The sequence below is a fragment of the Lissotriton vulgaris genome, chromosome 3_1, assembly GCF_964263255.1.
Source record: "Lissotriton vulgaris chromosome 3_1, aLisVul1.2, whole genome shotgun sequence".
In the NCBI taxonomy this organism is placed as follows: domain Eukaryota; kingdom Metazoa; phylum Chordata; class Amphibia; order Caudata; family Salamandridae; genus Lissotriton; species Lissotriton vulgaris.
This window is the reverse complement of record NC_141689.1, coordinates 211495069-211515981: the sequence shown is the minus strand read 5'-3', so window position 1 is coordinate 211515981 and position 20913 is coordinate 211495069.

Genomic DNA, 20913 nt, shown 5'->3' with positions numbered 1-20913 from the left:
CCACGCCCCCACCTCCCAGGCTCATATAAAAGCGCGCTGTTCACGAGCGTCGCCATCTATAACACGGAGAAACTCCTGAGGCGGAAAGCCGGGAGCAACGACCTTTTAAAAACTTGTGCCCTTTTTACAGTGTATTTTTGTGCTTTTTAATACCTGCGTGCACTTGTAACCCTTGGCATTACCGCGATAGCGCTCAGCAGCAGACAGCTGTTGTTGTTGCCCTAGTCCCGCGTCTTGCCGCCACTTCCTGGTTGAGGGACCCGCCAGACACGCCCACCGCGGCTGGCCACGCCCCCCCCTCCCAGGCTCATATAAAAGCGCGCTGTTCACGAGCGTCGCCATCTATAACACGGAGAAACTCCTGAGGCGGAAAGCCGGGAGCAACGACCTTTTAAAAACTTGTGCCCTTTTTACAGTGTATTTTTGTGCTTTTTAATACCTGCGTGCACTTGTAACCCTTGGCATTACCGCGATAGCGCTCAGCAGCAGACAGCTGTTGTTGTTGCCCTAGTCCCGCGTCTTGCCGCCACTTCCTGGTGGAGGGACCCGCCAGACACGCCCACCGCGGCTGGCCACGCACCCCCCTTCCACGCAGCCAACTCCCTATATATTATGTGTCTCGGCAGGAAGCGCTGCGGACGAGCGCAGCGGGCGCGACGAATGCGCGCCGAAGGCGCGTGTAAGGCAAGCTCGTCTGCGCTCGTCCGCGCCTCGGCAGTGCCCGGAGCGCCTCCCGAGGCTCCTAGCCCCCTGTCCACCACTAGCCCTCCGCACTTGGCGCGTGAGGCTTTACTCCACCTTAGAGACTTCGCACACGAAGGTCATTTGTCCTTCCAAGACACCGCCTATCCTCTGCACGACTTTGCTTGCAAAGGTCTACTGTCGGGTGGCCTGCTGAACGTCAGGTCCCTGCCCAAACACGCTCACGAAATCGCTCAGCTCATTGATAATCACCATCTTGACGCTTTATTCCTGACGGAGACTTGGACCCACTCAGATTGCAATATAGAACTGGATTGGGCTTGTCCACAAGACTTTAAAATCCTGCATCTCCCAAGACCTAAGGGTCGGGGTGGTGGAGTCGGTATAATCTATAGAGCTTCCTGGTCAATAAAAACCCTTGTTATGGACCCAGTGGCTGGTACCGAAATACTTGGCCTTTCAATCGACTGCCACTTCGGAACAACTTTCACGGCTGTGATTTGTTACCGCCCGCCGGGAGCTTTCAACTCCACTCAGCAGCAGTCGCTCCTCACCACTCTTACCAATATGGCTACCTCTCATAACAAATTGATCGTTTTGGGCGATTTCAACCTTTGGCCTAACGGCAGCCTAGACTCCGCCCTTAACAATCTTCTCCTTTCCTGTGAAGGAATGGGACTTTCCCAGCTGGTTAATAAACCCACACACTCAGCAGGGCACCAGCTCGATCTAATCTTCTCCTCTCCCCAGCTAGTATTCCTGAGCGATATTCTGCCAATGTGCTGGACCGACCATGCGCTTATTAAATTTCACATAGCCGGCAGCAGGTCTTGCAGACCGGCACTCCGTCCCGGCCTTGACTCCTCGTACAGAGACTGGAAGGCTCTGGATAAACTTAGACTGACTGGCCCAGTTTTTGAGGTGGAAGACAGTTTCTCCATCACTCAATCGGTAGAGGTTAACTATCTGTCCCTTTGCACAAGGATTTCCAACATCTCGGAACGCCTCGTCCCTCAGAAAAAGGGCAAACCAAAGAGACGAGTACCTGCCCCATGGTTCGACGACTCATTAAGAGCACTCAAACTAGCCTGCAGACAAGCAGAGAGAAGATGGAGGCAAGGCTATTCGGACACTAACAAAACTCTTTGCAAAGAAAACCTCCGGGCGTACAAAACTGCCATCGCCCAAAATAAGGCCAAATATTACTGCTCCATCATTACCAATGCCACCAATAGTTCAAAAAGTATTTTTCAGATACTTAAAAATTTAACCCATCCAGACTGTGTCATCTCCACACAGCCCCCCACCCAAGCCCTCTGTGATAATCTTGCAGCGTTTTTCATCAACAAAATAAACACCATCATTCAAAACCTGAAAACACCTCCCTCCTTGGGAGCCCCCAACATGCAGGGGCCAAACACCAGCTCTCAAAACTTGACGTCTCCAGGCTCTGGCCTTATGGCCAGATTACGGGAATTTCCTCCAATCCCGGCCTCCGAGTTTGAAAGACTGGCGCATGGTATCACCTCGGGTTCTCCTCTCGACCCCCTGCCTCCTAAAATTTGGAAAATTTTTGGAACTGAACTTTTTGGCACCATGCGCCTAATATGTAACCAGTCCTTGCACAGTGGTAATGTCCCAACCCCGTGGAAACAGGCGCTTGTCACTCCACTCCTAAAAAAACCCTCCCTGAGCCCAGATTGTCTATCAAACTACCGACCCATCTCCCTACTGTCATTTCCAGCGAAAGTCGCCGAACGATGGGTCAGTTCTTGCCTTTCCTGCCACCTAGAACAGAACAACCTTCTAGACGATCATCAGTTCGGGTTCCGTCCTGCCCACGGCACCGAAACAGCGGTCTTGACAGCCATGCAGGATCTCCGCATGCGTGCAGACAGGGGCCAGCCAGTGGCTTTGATACTGCTGGACCTGTCTGCCGCATTCGACACGGTCAACCATTGTACGCTGCTGCAGAGACTCGGTGAAGTAGGAGTGGAGGGCACCGCGCTGCTCTGGTTTCACTCTTATCTGCGGGACAGAAGACAGGCTGTCTCCCTCCCCCCATTCCAATCCACCTTTGCACCAGTGCCCCAGGGAGTTCCCCAGGGCTCCTCCATCAGCCCCATTCTTTTTAATGTGTACCGTATCCCGCTAATCAAGTTAATCAAGTCCTTTGGGATAAGAACAATAAATTACGCTGATGACACGCAGCTCACTCTCTCTTGGGAAGGAGAAGATTCCACTCCTTTTTCCACCTTCCACGACTGCTTAAGAGAGACGGCTGGGTGGCTACACAGAAACTCCCTCCAATTTAATTCCTCTAAAACAGAGGTTCTGTTTTGTGCTGGCACCAACATACCCCGCTAGTTTCCGAGTGAATTCTGGCCTCCAGAGACTAGAGACAAACCTCTGCCAGTCTCCTCGGTCCGCAACCTGGGAGCCATGCTCGATAACAAGCTGAGTATGGAAACCCAGGTAGCAAAAACAGTGGGGATCTGCACAGCCCTGCTACGCTCCCTGCGTAAAATCATGCCACTTCTCCCTGCACAAGCCCGGGCGTCGATAGTCAGGTGTACGATACTTAGTCGCCTCAACTATTGTAACGCCCTGCTCCTTGAGTCTCCAGTCACGTTGATGGACCGACTACAACAAATTCAATCTGCCGCCGCCAAGCTGGCTCTTGGCTGGACGAGGAGGTCTTCGGCCACAGCAGCTCTGGCCGAGCTACATTGGCTACCCTTAAAACAACGTGTGGCATTCAAGTCCCTCTGCATTGTCTTTAAGGCTCTGCATGGACTCGGGCCCAAACCTCTGCAAGCCTTGTTTCTGTGGTACACTCCCACCAGAGACTTACGCTCATCTTCGGCCTGTCTGGTAAAGGTGCCCAGATTTAATAAAGCCAGAACCGGGGGCAGATCCTTCAGGGTTGCAGCGGCCAAGCTATGGAACAGCCTGCCCATTGACATACGCCAGATCTCACAACTTCTTCCATTTAGGAAACGCATCAAGACCTGGCTTTTCCCCTAATAAATGCCCATCCGACATTTATTCCGGTTATCCGTCAGCAGAGTATTCTCCAGCGCCAGGAAGCCTGCAAGGTATCAGCCGCGCTTTACAAATACTCAAAATAAAATAAATAAATAATAATAAATAATAAATAGTGGCTCATAGATATAGGCTTAATACTGCAGATAGCCTACATTTAATGACATTGATATATGTAACGATGTCCGTGGTTGGAACTATTGTGTTTTGCGTCATATATATTTTTTGCGTCAAATAATGACACATTGTATGTGATTGTGAATCTGTTGTCACTTTTTGATTCTAAAAATTGTATTTTTCAATTAGAATCTGACATACAACGATGTATTTTCTGTTCCAATATGTCCGCTATACTTTCACGTATGGGTGTACACGAATAGTCCTCTTTTTATGATGAATAATTGACAATGAAAAAGGACTAGGTTTTGGAGTTCACAGCAAACGTGAACAAGCCGTGAGGTGAAACGCGTTGTTTGTTTTTGCTGCCAATTAAATTTTCAAGCACAGCAAACTCCTGGTGTGTCGTTTACGTATTTTCCTGATGGGAGAATGTTTGGATATATATATATATATATATATAACCTATTGGCAGTCGCCAGTAGGTAGTTTATAGTTAGGATTTTTTTCAATGTTAAATCTCAAAATTCTATTTGGAATAACTTTGGCGTCCGTTGACGAATCTGCCTGAAAATTTCCTCAAAATGCCCTCGCGGCGCCCCGGTCCTTACCTGATAGGTTGGGGGGGGGATTTGTCAAGCGGGGGCCGAGATAAAAGGGAGGTCCCAAAATGTTTTTTTCCCATGTTAATTTCTATAGGGCGGTCGACCTCACTTTTAGCCCGAACGGCTGAATGGATTTCCACCAAACTTGGCAAAATTGTAAGGACTGGTAGCCCGATGTGCCTTTGCTATGTCTCAAGATATGTGCTCCAGTGGATTTTGAGTAATTTAGGTTAAAAAAATATATATATCTGTAAGCGCGCCCCGGTACGCGCACCGGGGAGCGCACCGGGCGCGCCCCGCGACTTGCGCGCGGAAAGCTAATTGGCACTCGGTTGTCTTTAAACATTCCAAACAGTCCGGAGCGGCCGCCATCATGTGTCTCGGTAGGATCGAGACACAAGAGGTGTCAAAAACAAAGGGGGAATTGACCATAAGGGGGCAGAGTAGACCCTCCCTGACCCCCTAGGTTTGTTGTGGGGGCTTTAAAAGGAAAATATTTTTTTTTCAATTTTTGCGGGGGGAGCGCCCGGTACGCGCACCGGGGAGTGGAACGGGGAGCGTACAATAGGGAAAAAGAATGACAGACTTTTCAAAAATTGTATGTTTATTAATTGTTTTTTTTTTTTTGTTTTTTTTAAATTTAAGTACCAACATGTAGGTACCAATGCAGAGTCTAAAATGTAATATACACCGTCTCCTTTGTAGATATCTTGCATGTTGTTACAGAAGTTATTGTGGTATATGGAATTCATACCATAGTCTGTCAGGAAAGCAGAAACAATATGGAGGCAGGAGATGATAAAGAGATGTTAAATACACATTAGAGATAATATAGTGGGAGAAAGGAAGTAAGTATGAGCAAACTTACTATGTAACACAAAAAAGTTGCACAGTATATTTCAAGTCTCACTTTATATTATATCTATTTTGGTACTATTTCATAATTTACATAAAAAAAGAATAATGTCTCAAACAATTTTTAATTTTTAAATACAAATTTATTGTTGTGATTTTTCAAAATCTAAAAGAATTTGCAACATTAATTCATAAGGTATGTCCTCCTTTTCATTCCATGATTCAATTTCTTCTACACAATTAATTAAGTCTTGGTCCAGAGAGTGATCAAAAAAGTCTATTTCATCTTTGTCTTCTTTAGGATTGTTTTCCATATTAATTTCAAATGAAATATTAATTTCATTTTGTTGTCTTTCCATTTTCTTGCTGTGAATTGCATAAAAAATAAATATATCAGTAGAGATAGGTCACTGCTGGGTTTAAGTTCAGACAGGTACTTGTAATTTTTTAACAGAGAAGTTATCTTTGGGCAGTGTATGGTTTCAGGCAGGAAGTAGAACTATTAAAAAGTGCCTGTGATGAAGCCTAAGTAAATTCATAATTATACCAGAGAAGCCTAACTCAATCCATAATTATAATAGACAAGCCTATCTCAATGTCTAACTCTTACAGAGGGACAGTATATAACTATCTGAAAACGTTTTCCCAAATTAACTTACCTTCTTCAAAGTAATTGAAGTTTTCTGTCAAAAAAATGTTCAAGTGTACCTTAGGTAGTGTTAGTCAAAATGGCTGGGTTTCCCTCTCATTTTTCATATATATTCATGTACTTAACCAATCAAATGTTAGCACATAAAAGTACAAAATGTAAGCAACATTTTAATTGGTTGAAAATTCAAACAGTTTCATATGTGTTTTTGTCATGTAATTTACCTCAGGATATTTAGACAGGGATACAGCCCAAATGGCTCCATGGAATACCACCAAATTTGGGTAAATGGTAGGGACTGCTATGTAGTAGGGTGTATTCTATATTTGGTGTAAGTGTCTCCAGTGGTTTTTCTGTAAATTACTTTCCCACCTTTTTTTTGGGAGCGCTTACCGGTGCGCGCCCCGGTATGCGCACCGGCAGCGTTACGGGAGTCCTCCATTTTGTGTTCTTTCACAACCCCTCAATCCAATTTCAACTGTCTGCATTTTCTCTCTCCCTTGCACCACTTTTCAGCGTTCTCACATTCTCTCAGTACCACTGCTTTAGTTCTCTTTCCCTCTCTTTCCTTGTTTTGCTCCTTTTCTCTTTTTTCTTTCTTCACTCATTGTACTGCAGTTCACTCAGTCCTTCCCTTTGTCTTTCCATGTACTTACTCTCTCACTCCTTTTTCCTCTATTGTTCTATATTAACCTCATTCCTTTCATCCCTTCACTCTGTGACTCCCCTTCACTCACTCTCAGTCATCTTCCATTCCTCTTTCTTATTAATGTTTCCTCATTTAGACTCCTCTCCTTTTCACTCATTTTCCTTTTACTTTCTTCTCTTTCCTAATTTCGTTTTGGTATCTCACCTTCTTTTAGTATTTTACTTATCTTCAATAATTTGTTCTCTTTCTATTTCTTTTTCCCTCTTTTTTGTCTTTCTACATTACTTTATTTCTGTTTTTGTATCCTTCACTATTGCTTTATTTCTTAGTACACTTTTTTGATTTTTACCTCTTGACCTGTTTCTTCTATTTTAAAATATATATTTTACTAATTATAACTTGTTTTTTCTTTTGTCTTTCACAGATACAAAGTGTAGTTAAAAGATGCAAGTAAGTTTTCATTAATTATATGGTAAGTGAGACTACAAAATGTAGTTTGTCATCACCCTTTGCTTTAACCTCACTACTTTTCTCTCACACTACCTCACCCCTGTTTTCTTACTCTGCTTCCCTCACTTATTCTTATCCTCCATATTTACTTCTCTTTTTCTTACTTTCCTACCACATTCAACTTCTTTTGGTGCCCCTGCTCACCCACACTCCCTCTCTTTCCTTTTTTTTCTGCTTCACTTAGTCCCTTTCTGACACTCCTTCCTTTACTCTCTCTGTTCTTTTTTTCTGTCACTCCCCATGTCTTACCCTTATTCACTTTTATCCACCCTCTTTCACTCCTCTTTACTTACACTCACTGCAATTTTCTTTCCCTCTGTCACCACTGTTCCTTTTCTCTGGTTCTGTCACTACCTGTCGTTCCCCATCCTTTACTCTCCTTCCTTTTACTCTCATCACCCATTCACATTCTCCCAGAACATCTGCTTTAGTTTTCTTCCTCTTTCTTCTCTTCTTTTGCTTCCTTATTCATTTTCCTTTTCTCAGTTACTTCCTCTTATACCTTTTCTCTGTTTTACTATCTATTACACAGTCACTCTGTGTTTCTCCCTCTAGCTCTCTTTCTCTTTACACCACTCTCTTTGTCCCCATTCCTTATGCTCACTCCTTCATTATTTTTTTTTTATTTTTTTTTGTTGGTGCGCTGACGGGACGCGCCCCGGTACGCGCACCGGGGCGATCACCGGTACGCGCACCGGGAGCGCACCAGAGTGAAATATAAAAAAAAAAGAATATACTTTTTTAAAACAAAAATATTATCTTCATATACAATATAGGATTCATTTTAAGAAAAACATACCTTTCTAAGCTATAGATATTTGCGAAAAAATAACCTTAGAAATTCACTAAAAAACACAGGTATGAGGCACTATAAAAAGATAGGAATTAGCAGTTAAAAAACCTATGAAATTCACAGAAAAAACCATAGGTTGCACACCAGTTAAAGTTAGGAATTAGCATTTAAAAAACCTATGAAATTCAATGAAAAAACCATAGGTTTCACACCAGTTATAGTTAGGAATTAGCATTTAAAAAACCTATTAAATTCACTGAAAAAACCATAGGTTTCACACCAGTTATAGTTAGGAATTAGCATTTAAAAAACCTATTAAATTCACTGAAAAAACCATAGGTTTCACAGCAGTTAGAGTTACCTGGAAATTTTACTGACATAAAACCATTGAAATTCCCACGTTATAGTTAGTTGGACTCACTATAACTATAAGTACATATGTTTTAATGAATATATATATATGTATCTGTACCAGCCAGGTGATTCCTGGGAGTGTAGTACTCACATTACTCCCGCAGCTGGTTGGTCATGTGATGGGGAGGTGCCAAAGCTCTCGTCTATGGGAGTGTGCAGGACTATTTCAAGGACTCAGGTGGGGCAGCACCTTGATTCACAGCGGCATCCGAAGAAGGCTGAAGGCAGCCGAAATGCATCATGCCACATGCTGTCTCATTAAGGGGGTCATTATGATTGCGGATTTTCCGCATCCTCGGGGCCGGCGGAAGCCACCGCCGGTCCCGAGGATGCGGAAAATCCGCAGCGGACTGACCAAAGACCCACCGCCACATTAGGATGGCTGGTGGGTCCTGGTTTCCGTCCGCAGCTTTTCCGCCGCGGCTGGCTTACAACCGCGGCGGAAAAGCTCTAATATGGTGACGGTGTCTGGAAGACACCGTCCACCATATTAGGATGGCCAGTAAAGTATGCTTTTCCGCGGCTGGTTTTCCGCCGCGGAAAAGCATACGGAACTTCACTGCAGGGGCCCGTTGCGGGCCCCCTAGGTGAAGGGGGGGTGGGGGGTGCACATGGGGGGTACCTATGGTACCCCCCTGCATTTGCATGCAGAAAGCGGCAGGCACCGCGCGGTGCCTGCCTCTTTCTGCATGCAAAAGCAATGCGTGCATTTTTAACATTGCCGCGGGTGCAGCTTGAAGCTGCACCCGAGGCAATGTTAAAAATAGAGGATGTGACCGCAACCCTTGCGGTCACATCCTAATTGCACAGGAGGGAACTCCGCATGCCATGCGGAGGTTCCCTCCTGCTCTGGGGTCGCGGACGGACGCAAGTCCGTCCGCGATCCTAATCGACCCCTAAATGCGGTTCCATGAATTCCCATGTGTGGCCTCTACCTTTGATGATTGGAGGGGTTTTGGGCATATTTTTGCACTGGCCAGAGGCGTGTTTAGAGGCCCCATCCTGAAGGTTGGCTGTGGTACAACTGGTTTCTGCAGTTGCAGTGTTTTGTATTTCAAGGTATTGGAATTACCTCAGCCCGCCTTTACGAGTGAGCAATACAAGGGCTGCTGTGTTTACAGCTCGTGACTTCGCGAAGCAGAACACATTGTTCTCCTATTCACGGCCCGGCGGACACTTATTTCCTTGAGGCTGGGATGTTTTGGGGACTCAAGGAAGCAGTTTTTTGGATGTCAATGTTAGGAGAGCAACTGCAAGATCCCAGAGTTCCGCCTTGAAGATGACTAGTCCCAATACCTTCAAAAACTAACTAGCGTGACAAGGAAGTACACACTTGTCACTATCAGGTAGCCTCCAAAGGGAAGGGGAAGTGGAAGAGAAACAAGAGAAACAAACAAATACAGGAGCTCTTCAGATAATGTTGTCTCTGTTTCTCAAGAAGTATTCTGGGCTTTCTTCCTATGCCGCGCCTTAACTCGGACTTGGTAGCTATGTTGCTTTAGATAAAACAGAACACAACCTAATTCAGAGATCTTTCCGAAATTCACATTGAATTAACATTTATACTCTTTTGTAACTTAAATACATACCAAGGAAAGAAATGCCCATTCACATACTTCAATGTAGCAAGGTTAACTGAGTTTTCTCTGTTTGATTTGTTTTCACCTTAAATGAGAACACAGTCTTATGAGCCTTCTGCTTAATTGGTCACAAAAGAAAAACAACAGTAATCGAATAACGTTGCCTTTCCTACCTTGCATGAATGTGTTCTTATCTGGAACTGGGTTCTGAAATTAGATGAGTAAACAAGAAAGGGAGATATACAAGAAAAACCCTGAGCAGTAACATACCCTGGTATTGTTAGGAATGGCTTCTAATTCAACAATGCAAGTTGACAGTTCCTATTCACTGTAACTGTTATTCAAGATTACAGATTCTTAAATATCAGAAAAATAATCTTGGTTATTGCTCTCGATTTGCTAAAAGTCTTAATTTAAACCGATCAGACTGTTGTTTTAGTCTTAACTTTGCCAAGGCTTGTTTTTAGTCCAAGGCTGTTTCATCAAAGAAAAGTCTTACTCTTGTTCGAAGCACCGGAAGGAAGTTGAAGGGAGGAAGCCTTTCGCCGAAGGACGTGTTCTGTCCTGAAAACGCTCCGACGCTGGAATCCGGAAGTCCTGGTCTCCTACTCTGACCTAGATGAAGAGTTCTTTCTGACCTCGGGACTTGAAGCTGCAGCCGCAGCTCCGTGAGCGGGACGAAGAAGGAATCAGGTAGGGATTTAAAGGAAGGAGGGAGCAAGGAGACGGAAAGGAAATACCTGGGTAGAGCTGGAACCTCGCAGAGACGCTGTCAGCAGACGCTGTTAACTTGAAGCGAAGCGTCAAACTAATTACCGAAGAGGCTTTTATAGTCTCTCAAGCGGCAATTTATTTATTTATTTTATTTATTTATTTGGCTTATAGAGCGCGACAGAGCAATCCCACGTGTGGCTTGAAAACAGTTTGTGCACCTGTTCCATGTGCATAACTCATGAATATTCATGAAAGCAACCGTTCTGACAGCACGCCCAAAGTTACCAAACATTGCTAGCTGCAACAGTTCTGCTATTAAATAAGACAAGCATTGCTACCTACAAGTTTGTGTTTATGCATTATTCTTGTAACCTTACAAAACATCTGAAGGAACTAGGTACCCCTAACAGTTCCCCCCCGCCCCCCAAAGGTTTTCTCACAGGTCGTGGTTTATTAGGATACAGAGCATGAAAAGAGCGAATCAAACGAGGAGCATGTACATGATTCTCTGGTTCCCAAGATCTTTCTGAAGCTTCATAACCTTTCCAATCAATTAAGTAATACAGACGACCTCTAATACGCTTAGAATCTAGAATTTTCTTGACCTCATATTCCACATGATCTCCTACGATAATCGGGGGAGGTGGATCATCAGAACAAGTGTTTGGATTTACAGGTTTTAGCAATGATACATGAAATACTGGATGTATTTTATATTCTTGGGGTAAAACCAATTTTACAGAAACAGGATTCAAAAGCTTCTCTATTGGGAATGGGCCATCGGGGTTTAGATTTTCTAGGGCCTTCGATTTGGATGTTCTTAGTAGATAACCAAACCTTATCACCTGGTTTATAAACTGGTGCTGGGACTCTATGTTGATCAGCACAAATCTTCATTTTATTTTTGTGTTTGAGTAAGGTTTGTTTTATATTTTCCTAAAAATTACGCAAACTGGCTATTCTTTCAGAGACTGCTGGCATATCAGTTGCTCTTTCAGGAAACAAAAACGGGCAAAGTTCGGGGATGCTGACCAGTGAGGAAATAAAATGGGGAACAACCAAGCGCGGAGTGCAAGGTATTATTGTAAGCAAACTCTGCCAAAGGTAGAGCTTCTACCCAATCAGAAGATATAGTAGTAGTTAAACATCGTAAACTCTGTTCCAAGTATTGATTTAACCTTTCGGTTTGACCGTCTGTTTGTGGGTGGAAGGCTGATGACAATGCTGAGTCTATTCCCAACTGACCACTCAATTGTTTCCAGAATCTTGACAGGAATTGTGGGCCCCTATCAGAAATAATCTTTTGTGGTAATCCGTGTAGTTTCACTATATTAGATAAAAACACATTACTGAATTCTACTGCCGATGGCAGTTTGGGTAATGGAATGAAATGTCCCATTTTTGATAATAAATCTATTACAACTAAAATTGTTGTCATTCCAGAAGATTTTGGTAGGTCTGTGATGAAATCTAAACTAATGGTATGCCATGGTGTTGGGGGAATTTCAATCGGTTGTAACAATCCCATGGGAGCTGAATGAGATGATTTCTGTCATGCGCATACAGGACAATTCTGGACGTATTGCAATATATCTGATCTCATTCCATTCCACCAGAAATGCCTTTGACATAATTCAAGAGTTTTATTAACTCCAGGATGAGCTGCTATAGCCAAATCGTGATTCCATTTAATCACTATTTCTCTCAAATCTTTTTTGGGAATAAACAGTCTATTTTTATGATAAAATAAACCCTCAGATATAGTGGACTGTTTTTGTGAAACCCACTCTTCTCGGTTTAATTCTTTAGTCTGGTTTCTGAGCAATGTTAGGAAATCAGGTTGGGAAATTTCTGCACAAATCTTTTCTTCTGGGATGATACTTTGTAATTCCTTAATTGATTTTTTATCTTTGTCGCAGACTAAATGTGAGAGTGTATCCGATAATAATTGTTTAGCCCCAGGTCGATAAGTAATAAGGAAGTCAAAAATTCACTAAAATATTGTAACCAACACATTTGTCGTGGTGTAAATGCCTTGACCGTAGAATAAAACTGCAAATTTTTATGGTCAGAGAAAATTGTGATTGTATGTTTTGCTCCCAGGAGGTGATGCCTCCATTCCTGAAAAACGGCCTTTATTGCTAAAAGTTCTCGCTCAGCGTTAGTGAAGTGTCGTTCAGCTGGCAACAACTTACTCCGACCTAGACGAAGAGTTCTTTCTGACCTCGGGACTTGAAGTTGCAGCCGCAGCTCCGTGAGCGGGACGAAGAAGGAATCAGGTAGGGATTTAAAGGAAGGAGGGAGCAAGGAGATGGAAAGGAAATACCTGGGCAGGGCTGGAACCTCGCAGAGGCGCTGTCAGCAGACGCTGTTAACTTGAAGCGAAGCGTCAAACGAATTACCGAAGATGCTTTTATAGTCTCTCAAGCGGCAATCCCACGTGTGGCTTGAAAACAGTTTGTGCACCTGTTCCATGTGCATAACTCATGAATATACATGAAAGCAACTGTTCTGACAGCACGCCCAAAGTTACCAAGCATTGCTAACTGCAACAGTTCTGCTATTAAATAAGACAACAAGCATTGCTACCTACAAGTTTGTGTTTATGCATTATTCTTGTAACCTTATAACAAAACATCTGAAGGAACTAGGTACCCCTAACAGTCAAGGACAATTTTAAATCGGACACTCTGCGTCTAGTCTTGTGCAGCAAGTATTCATCTGGACTGATTTCGAGTCCATCCCCACGCAGTATCCGTACCAGCAAGGTGATTCCTGGGAGTTGTAGTACTTACATTACTCCCGTGGCTGGTTGGTCATGTGATGGGGAGGTGCCAAAGCTCCTGCCTATGGGAGGGTGCAGGACTATTTCAAGGACTCAAGTGGGGCAGCACCACGATTCACAGCGGCGTCCGAAAAAGGCTGAAGGCAGCCGAAATGCATCATACCACATGCTGTTTCATTAAATGTAGTTCCAAGAATTCCCCTGTGTGGCCCCTGCCTTTCATGATTGGAGGGGTTTTGGATATATTTTTGAATATGTGTTTCAAGGGTTACATTACACTGAAAGGAGGTCTGTCAGTTTGTCACAAGGATGGTGTCATGAGTGATGTCACTGACCAAGTCATGAGTGATGTAATATGTGACGTCATCAGCAGTGCATTGCAGGCGCGCAAGTTATAGTGAGTCCAAGTAACTATAACGTGGGAATTTCAATGGTTTTATGTCAGTAAAATTTCCAGCTAACTATAACTGGTGTGAAACCTATGTTTTTTCAGTGAATATATATATATATATTCCGAACATCCAATTCAGCGGCAGGTAGGACGTCAAAGATCGCCAGGACACGGACCAATTAGGTGCATATCATTTATTTAACGCAGAGTATGCCGCATGTATATATATATATATATATATATATATATATATATATATATATATATATATATATATATATATATTATCTACTGGCAGTCGCCAGTAGATAGTTATAGTTAGGACCAAGTTTCCATTGGAACAGCGTTTTTTCATTGTCCCATTAACTTTGATGCCGGTTGACAAATCTTTGCGTAATTTTAAAAACTTGTGGCCTGCTCCGGTCAGCTCCTATCCTGAAGGCTTCGGGGTGATTTGCCAAGCGGGGGCCGAGAAAAAAGGGGGTCCCAAAACGTGTTTTCTCCATGATATTTTCCACAGGAAACTGTAGACACAGCTACAGTGTCAGAAAGAACTCTTTTTGTTAAATGGTGTAAATCCGTTCAGTAGTTCCTGAGAAATTAAAAAAAGATGTCGGAAAAAACTTTAGACGTGGCTACAGCTCGAACTGCTGAACGGAATTACACCAAATTTGGAAAAAAGGTAGCCCTTGTTTTAGAAAGAACTCATGTTCTTAAATGGTTTAAATCCGATATATAGAGATGCGGGGGATCCGCAGACCCTCCCGACTATGAGCCTCATTCTAATTGGCTGTGAACACTCCAAACCAGGAAGCGTTGGCAGCCATCTTGTCACTCGGTAGAACCGAGTCAGAAGAAAACAGCAAAACTAACATGTAAAACAAGAAAAGGGGCAGAGTAGAAACACCCTGACCCCCTAGGCCTGCTTAGGAGATCCCACAAGGACCCCCAGGGCTAAAAAAAGCGGATCCTGTCCAGAAAATTTCAGAAACGAAGCGCAGGCTCCCGCGCTTTGTTATTATTTAGCCCACGGGTAGGCCAAGTCCTGGGGGCAATGTTTATAATGTGATTGGGGGCTCAAGGGTGTCCCCGCAGCCCAGGAAACCACCACCCCTGGTGCTTTCCTTACATATTTGTGGGGGCACATGGCCCCCACAGCCCTGGGGACCGCCACCCTCCAAGGCTTGTATTTCAAATGGGTGGGGGGCCTCCAAGGCCCCCCCAAGCCCCGGGGACCACCACCTCTGGGACTTTCCATACATATTTGCATGGGGGCACCCGGCCCCTCTCACTCCCGGGGACTGCCACCCCCGGGGCTTGTATTTAATTCGGTGGGGGCCTCCAAGGCCCCCACAAGCCTTTGGGACCACCACCACACAGGACTTGTTTTTTTTTAAATATAGAACGCGTGTGGGGGGCTCGAGTCCCCCCCCCACATGCCTCGGGGCAACACTCTGCAGACGCGCCATGCAGCGCATTGTATTTTGGGGAATTAATCCCTCTTCATGACTGGGGGTCCCTGGGAGCCAACTAGCCCACCAGGTACCTCCAGTAAGCGCCACAGGGCTGTGTTGCAGGGAAGTGGTCCAAACAATGCCCCTTTTAATACCCCTCTGCAAAGCAGGTCTGTGGCGCTTACTGGAGGTACCTGGTGGGCTAGTTAGACCCCAGGGACCCTCAGGATTCAAGGGGACTTAATCCCCCTACTTAAAACGTGCCACAGGGTGCGTTTGTACAGTGGTGAAGGGAGGGGGTAGGGCCTGAGGTGACATATGTGCAAACACGCCCTGTGTCGTGTTATAAGTTAGGGAACTAATTCCCCTTCAATCTTGAGTGTCCCTGGGGGCCAACTAGACCATTAGGTACCTCCAGTAAGCGCCACAGGGCTGCGTTGCAGCGAGGTGGTCCAGGCCATGCCCCTTTTTACACCTCTCTGCTACTCAGCTCTGTGGCACTTACTGGAGGTACCTGGTGGGCTAGTTGGATCCCAGGGACCCTCAGCATTCAAGGGAACTTAAACCACCTACTTAAAACTTGCCACGGGGTGCATTTGCACAGAGGTGAAGGGAGGGGGTAGGGCTTGAGGTGACATATGTGCAAACACGCCCTGTGTCGTGTTTCAAGTTAGGGAACTAATTCCCTTCAATCCTGAGGGCTCCTGGGGGCCAACTAGCCCACCAGGTGCCTCCAGTAGGCGCCAGAGGCCTGCGTTGCAGAGTGGTGGTTCAGGCCATGCCCCTTTTTATACCTCTCTGAAATGCAGCTCTGTGGTGCTTACTGGAGGTACCTAGTGGGCTAGTTGGACCCCAGGGATCCTCAGAATTCACGAGGACTTAATCCCCCCAAGTTACGATGCACCAAGGGGCGTGTTTGCAGAGTGGTGGAGTAAGAGTGCATGGCCTTTGTCTACCTCTCACCAACCAAACTGCTTGGGACTTACTGGAGGTAAAAGGTGGGCTAGTTGGCCTCTAAAGGACCCCCAGCAGTGAAGGGGACTTCATTCCCACCCAGGAGCGTAGCAGGGAGCACATTTGTAGAGTGGTGGGCAAAGTGGGCATGGCCTCGTCCGAGTACTTACCACTGCTGCTGTGTGGGACTGACTGGAGGTAATAGTTTGGGAAGTTGGCCCCCAAGGATGTCTTTGGGGGCCAACAACCCCTCCAGTAAGTCCCAAACAGTGGGATTGCTAAGACCATGTCCCCCTTTCTCTACCACTCTGCAAACGTGCCTCGTGGCAGACTACGGGATGGGGATGAAGTCCAATTTAGTCCTGTGGGAGTCTGGGGGCCAAGAATCCTTGCGGGTTCCTCCTGTAAGTCTGACGCAGCGGAATTCTTGAGCGTTGGTTGGACGCCTGGCACCCTTTCTCCACCACTCTGCAAGCACGACTACAAGTTAAAGTAGCACATTTCTGCGCCTCTGACTTAGAGGCAGTTTTAACCCCCCTGCCCTTTTTTGTGCTAGGGCCTTACAGAGGAGGTCATGCTAATCACAGGGGTACCCCAACGCATATTGTGCCCTAGTGTATGTAGGTGTTTTCACAACTTTCTAAGTGTCTTTTAGCATTGCACTGGCTCTAGGCCTGGTCAGTCAGAGTCATTTACCACCAGTACCCATCTGAAAAAGTTGTGGGCACAGGATGATTTTACAACAAGGCCTCTTTCTGCTCTTCCATTGGTTCTTTCTGCACATCTCTCCTTCTTCCTGCACTTTTCTTTTCTGCATTTGTCTTGCTTCTTTCTGCTTTTTTCTTCTTCTTTCTTCACATGTCCTACCTTTGTAGGCATAGTTAGAAATTAACATTTGAAAAACCTTAGAAATTCCCTGAAAAAACCATAAGTTTCAGGGACGTTATACTTAGTTGGATATTTCACTCAGATAAAACCATAGAAATTTGGTTGTTATAGTTAGTAGACCTAACTATAACTCGTGCCCCCGCAATGCACTGCTGATGACGCCACATATTACATCACTCATGACATGTTCAGTGACATCACTCATGACATCTCAAATGACATCACTGATGACACCACTGAAGAAATCATCCACGTGATCATCTGATGCACCTCCTCAGACCCTAATAAAACATTTCATACTCACACTCTAAAATACAGACCACCAATATCGAAACCATAGACAGACCAATAGCAGTTACTACATACCTGCTCAGGGATTCATACATCTACACACACATCCACCCAATAACCCATGCAGTCACTCATACACACAGTCATTCATCTATACAGCTATTGATATATCCACTCATAAACCCATATAGACACTCACACACTGCCACTCACCCAAAGAGTTACTCACACACCTGGTCAGGCATGCAAAGAAACTATCACACACCCATTTCCGTGCTTATACGGTCATACACACACCACCACACTTATTTATAGAGATACTAACAAATACCTACTCTCTTAAACAATCACTCATAGAAACATTCACTCATCCATAAAGATACTCTTGCAATCACTCACTATCACATATAGTCATTTATATACTCCAACACTCTCCTATACTGCTTTAAAACATATGTAGTTACTAACACATGCACCACTGAGACATCCATTTACTAACCAACACACCCTTACACTTACTCACCCACCCATACAGGTGTTTCCATATACACTCTTGAACCTATACACCCAGTGAAATAACCACTCACATATCTATGCACAGTCACACCCCCACCCATAAAGACACTAACGCACCCATACAGATACTCAGACAACCAATAAAAAACCCATATAGACACTCATGTAGCTACTCACTAAGCCATGCAGCCGCTTACACACTAACTAACAGACTAATAAAGACATTCACAGAGTTTAGTTTCTAACCCATGCATTCAGTAAGATACATTTGATCACTCACTTATACAGTCAGTCAAACACCTACTAAATCATCCATTCAGACACTCATACACCCATTCATACTTCAATACACCTTGGCATATACATAAACATATTTTTATATTTTATAGAAACACACATTCACCGGATGATGTCATCAGTGATGTCATTTGAGATGTCATCAGTGATATCACTGTGCATGTCATGAGTGATGTAATTTGTGACGTCATCAGCAGTGCATTGCGGGGGCGCGAGTTATAGTTAGGTCTTTTACCTATAACGGCCGAATTTCTATTGTTTTATACATATATGTGTGTGTATATATATATTCACTGAAAAAACCATAGGTTTCACACGCGTTATAGTTAAAAATTAGCATTTAAAAAACCTTAGAAATTCACTGAAAAAAACATAGGTTTCACACGTGTTATATTTAGCTGGACATTTCACTCATACAAAACCATTGAAATTCCCCCGTTATAGTCAGTTTAGTTAACTATAACTTGCGCGCCCGCAATGCACTGCTGATGACGTCACATATTACATCACTCATGACATGGTCAGTGACATCACTCATGATGCATTGCGGGCGCGCGAGTTATAGTTAACTAAACTAACTATAACGGGGGAATTTCAATGCTTTTGTATGAGTGAAATGTCCAGTTAACTATAACGTGTGTGAAACCTATGGTTTTTTCAGTGAATTTCGAAGGTTTTTTAAATGCTAATTTTTAACTATAACGTGTGTGAAATCTATGTTTTTTTCAGTAAATTTCTATGTTTTTTTTAAATGCTAATTCCTCACTATAACGTGTGTGAAACCTATGGTTTTTTCAGTAAATTTGTAAGGTTTTTTAAAATGGTAATTTTTAACCATAACATGGCTGAAACCAATGGTTTTTTCAGTGAATTTCAAAGGTTTTGTAAATGATATTTTTTTTAATGTATTAAGTGTTTTTTTTTTATAATAATTTACTACATTGTTTTAAAGTATTTATTTTTAGATATTTTGTTTTTTAAATTACATTACATATTTTTAATATAAATTGATTTTTTTTTTAAATATTGAAATTGTAATATTTTTTTTATTTAATATTTTTTTAATTTATATATATATTTTATATTTTTTTCATTTTAATCTTTATTTCGGCTCATTCGGTCATAAAAGATGCATAAACAACAACAATACATTTTGCGCAGTGGATACAACATACCAGAGGGAAGCAGAAAATATACAATTCATATTTAGAATAGTACCACCACCAGCCAGGATCAGGGCAACCTAACCTACATGCAAAGTGCACCCATTAAATGTCTACAAATCAAGGGCCAAGTTTTTGCGGGTGTAACTAACACTCAATAGGAATCTACTGACACAGAACACTGTAAGGCGACCGGTGTCTGTTTTAACGATCCTGTATGCTTCCAGGTATGATCGTATACCTAGAGTTTTTCACAAGGGTTTAATCTATCTTCTCTTTGCTAGATCGTATACAGTACAAAAAAACAATATGTGGTTGTCATCCTCTCATTGATTTAACTGACAACATGTACAATTTGCACTTTTTGTTTGCCCTGTGGACTTATCCCATCTAGCTAGTACTGAATTTGATTTGAGTATACCGTATCTGAATTTTAAGTACAAGCTTTTTGCAAGGGGTGGTTGAATCTCATTTAAAAAATCTTCAAAAAGTGGAGAGTCCTTAAAATCAAGAAAGCTAAGTGTAATGGATCCACATGAATGATCATTTAAGTAATTATGTGTTATATAAAACCAAAATCTTGCCTTGACCAGAATCTTGCATCTTTGTCTCAAACACGCTGGATCGTCCCAGAAGTGAGCAAGGCCTATCCGATGGAACCAATTTTTGACATGCTTCAGCCAAGGGTTGGTATTATAAACATCAAGGTTCTTAACTTCTAAAATTCCTTGTTTATAATCTGTAAGTTCAAGAGTACTCCAAAGTCTGACCCAAAACAAAAGTGGCCTAAGTAATGCAATATGATCTGTTCGTTTCATGTTTAAGTCCATAAATAATGGTACAAGTGGAGTACGTTTGGGCAATCTCAGAAGCCTTCTATAGAAGTTGTTTTCACTAGTCATAAAAATGTTACCTGCATTTGTTCCCCAGATTTCTGCTCCATATAAAGCACCAGATTGAACCTTACATTTAAAAACTTCTAGTGCTTGCGAAATGGACTTGCTTAGACTTGCCCCATGACGCTTTATAATAGGTAGAGTACTCTGGTTGAAAATGGTTTTACTTTTTTCGATTTGCGTTCTCCATGAGGTTTTTGAATCTAGGGAGACACCCAGGTACGAAATATTTGAAACAAGTTCAAGCCTTTGACTATTTAGAAAAAATTGCCCCTTGAAAGATTTATGGGGATTTATGGACATACATTTGGTTTTTTTCGTATTTATTTCTAGGCCTTTTGAATCACAGTACATTTTGAAGGAATTTAAAAGGGTTTGTAGACCAATGGGCATTTGCGAAATCAGGATTGCGTCGTCCTCAAATAGGAGTAAGGGGACCCTCACACCATTCAGCTTTGGGAAATCTTTGTTGCACCCATCTAAATAGTCTGGAATTTCATTGACAAATAAAGAAAAGAGTGTGGGGGCCAACACACATCCTTGGTGGACTCCCCGTCTGATAGGTACGGGTTCTGTTAGTTCCCCTTTCGGGCCCCAGCGTACTCTGGCAAAGTTATTATCATGTAATCGTCTAATCTGCTGGAG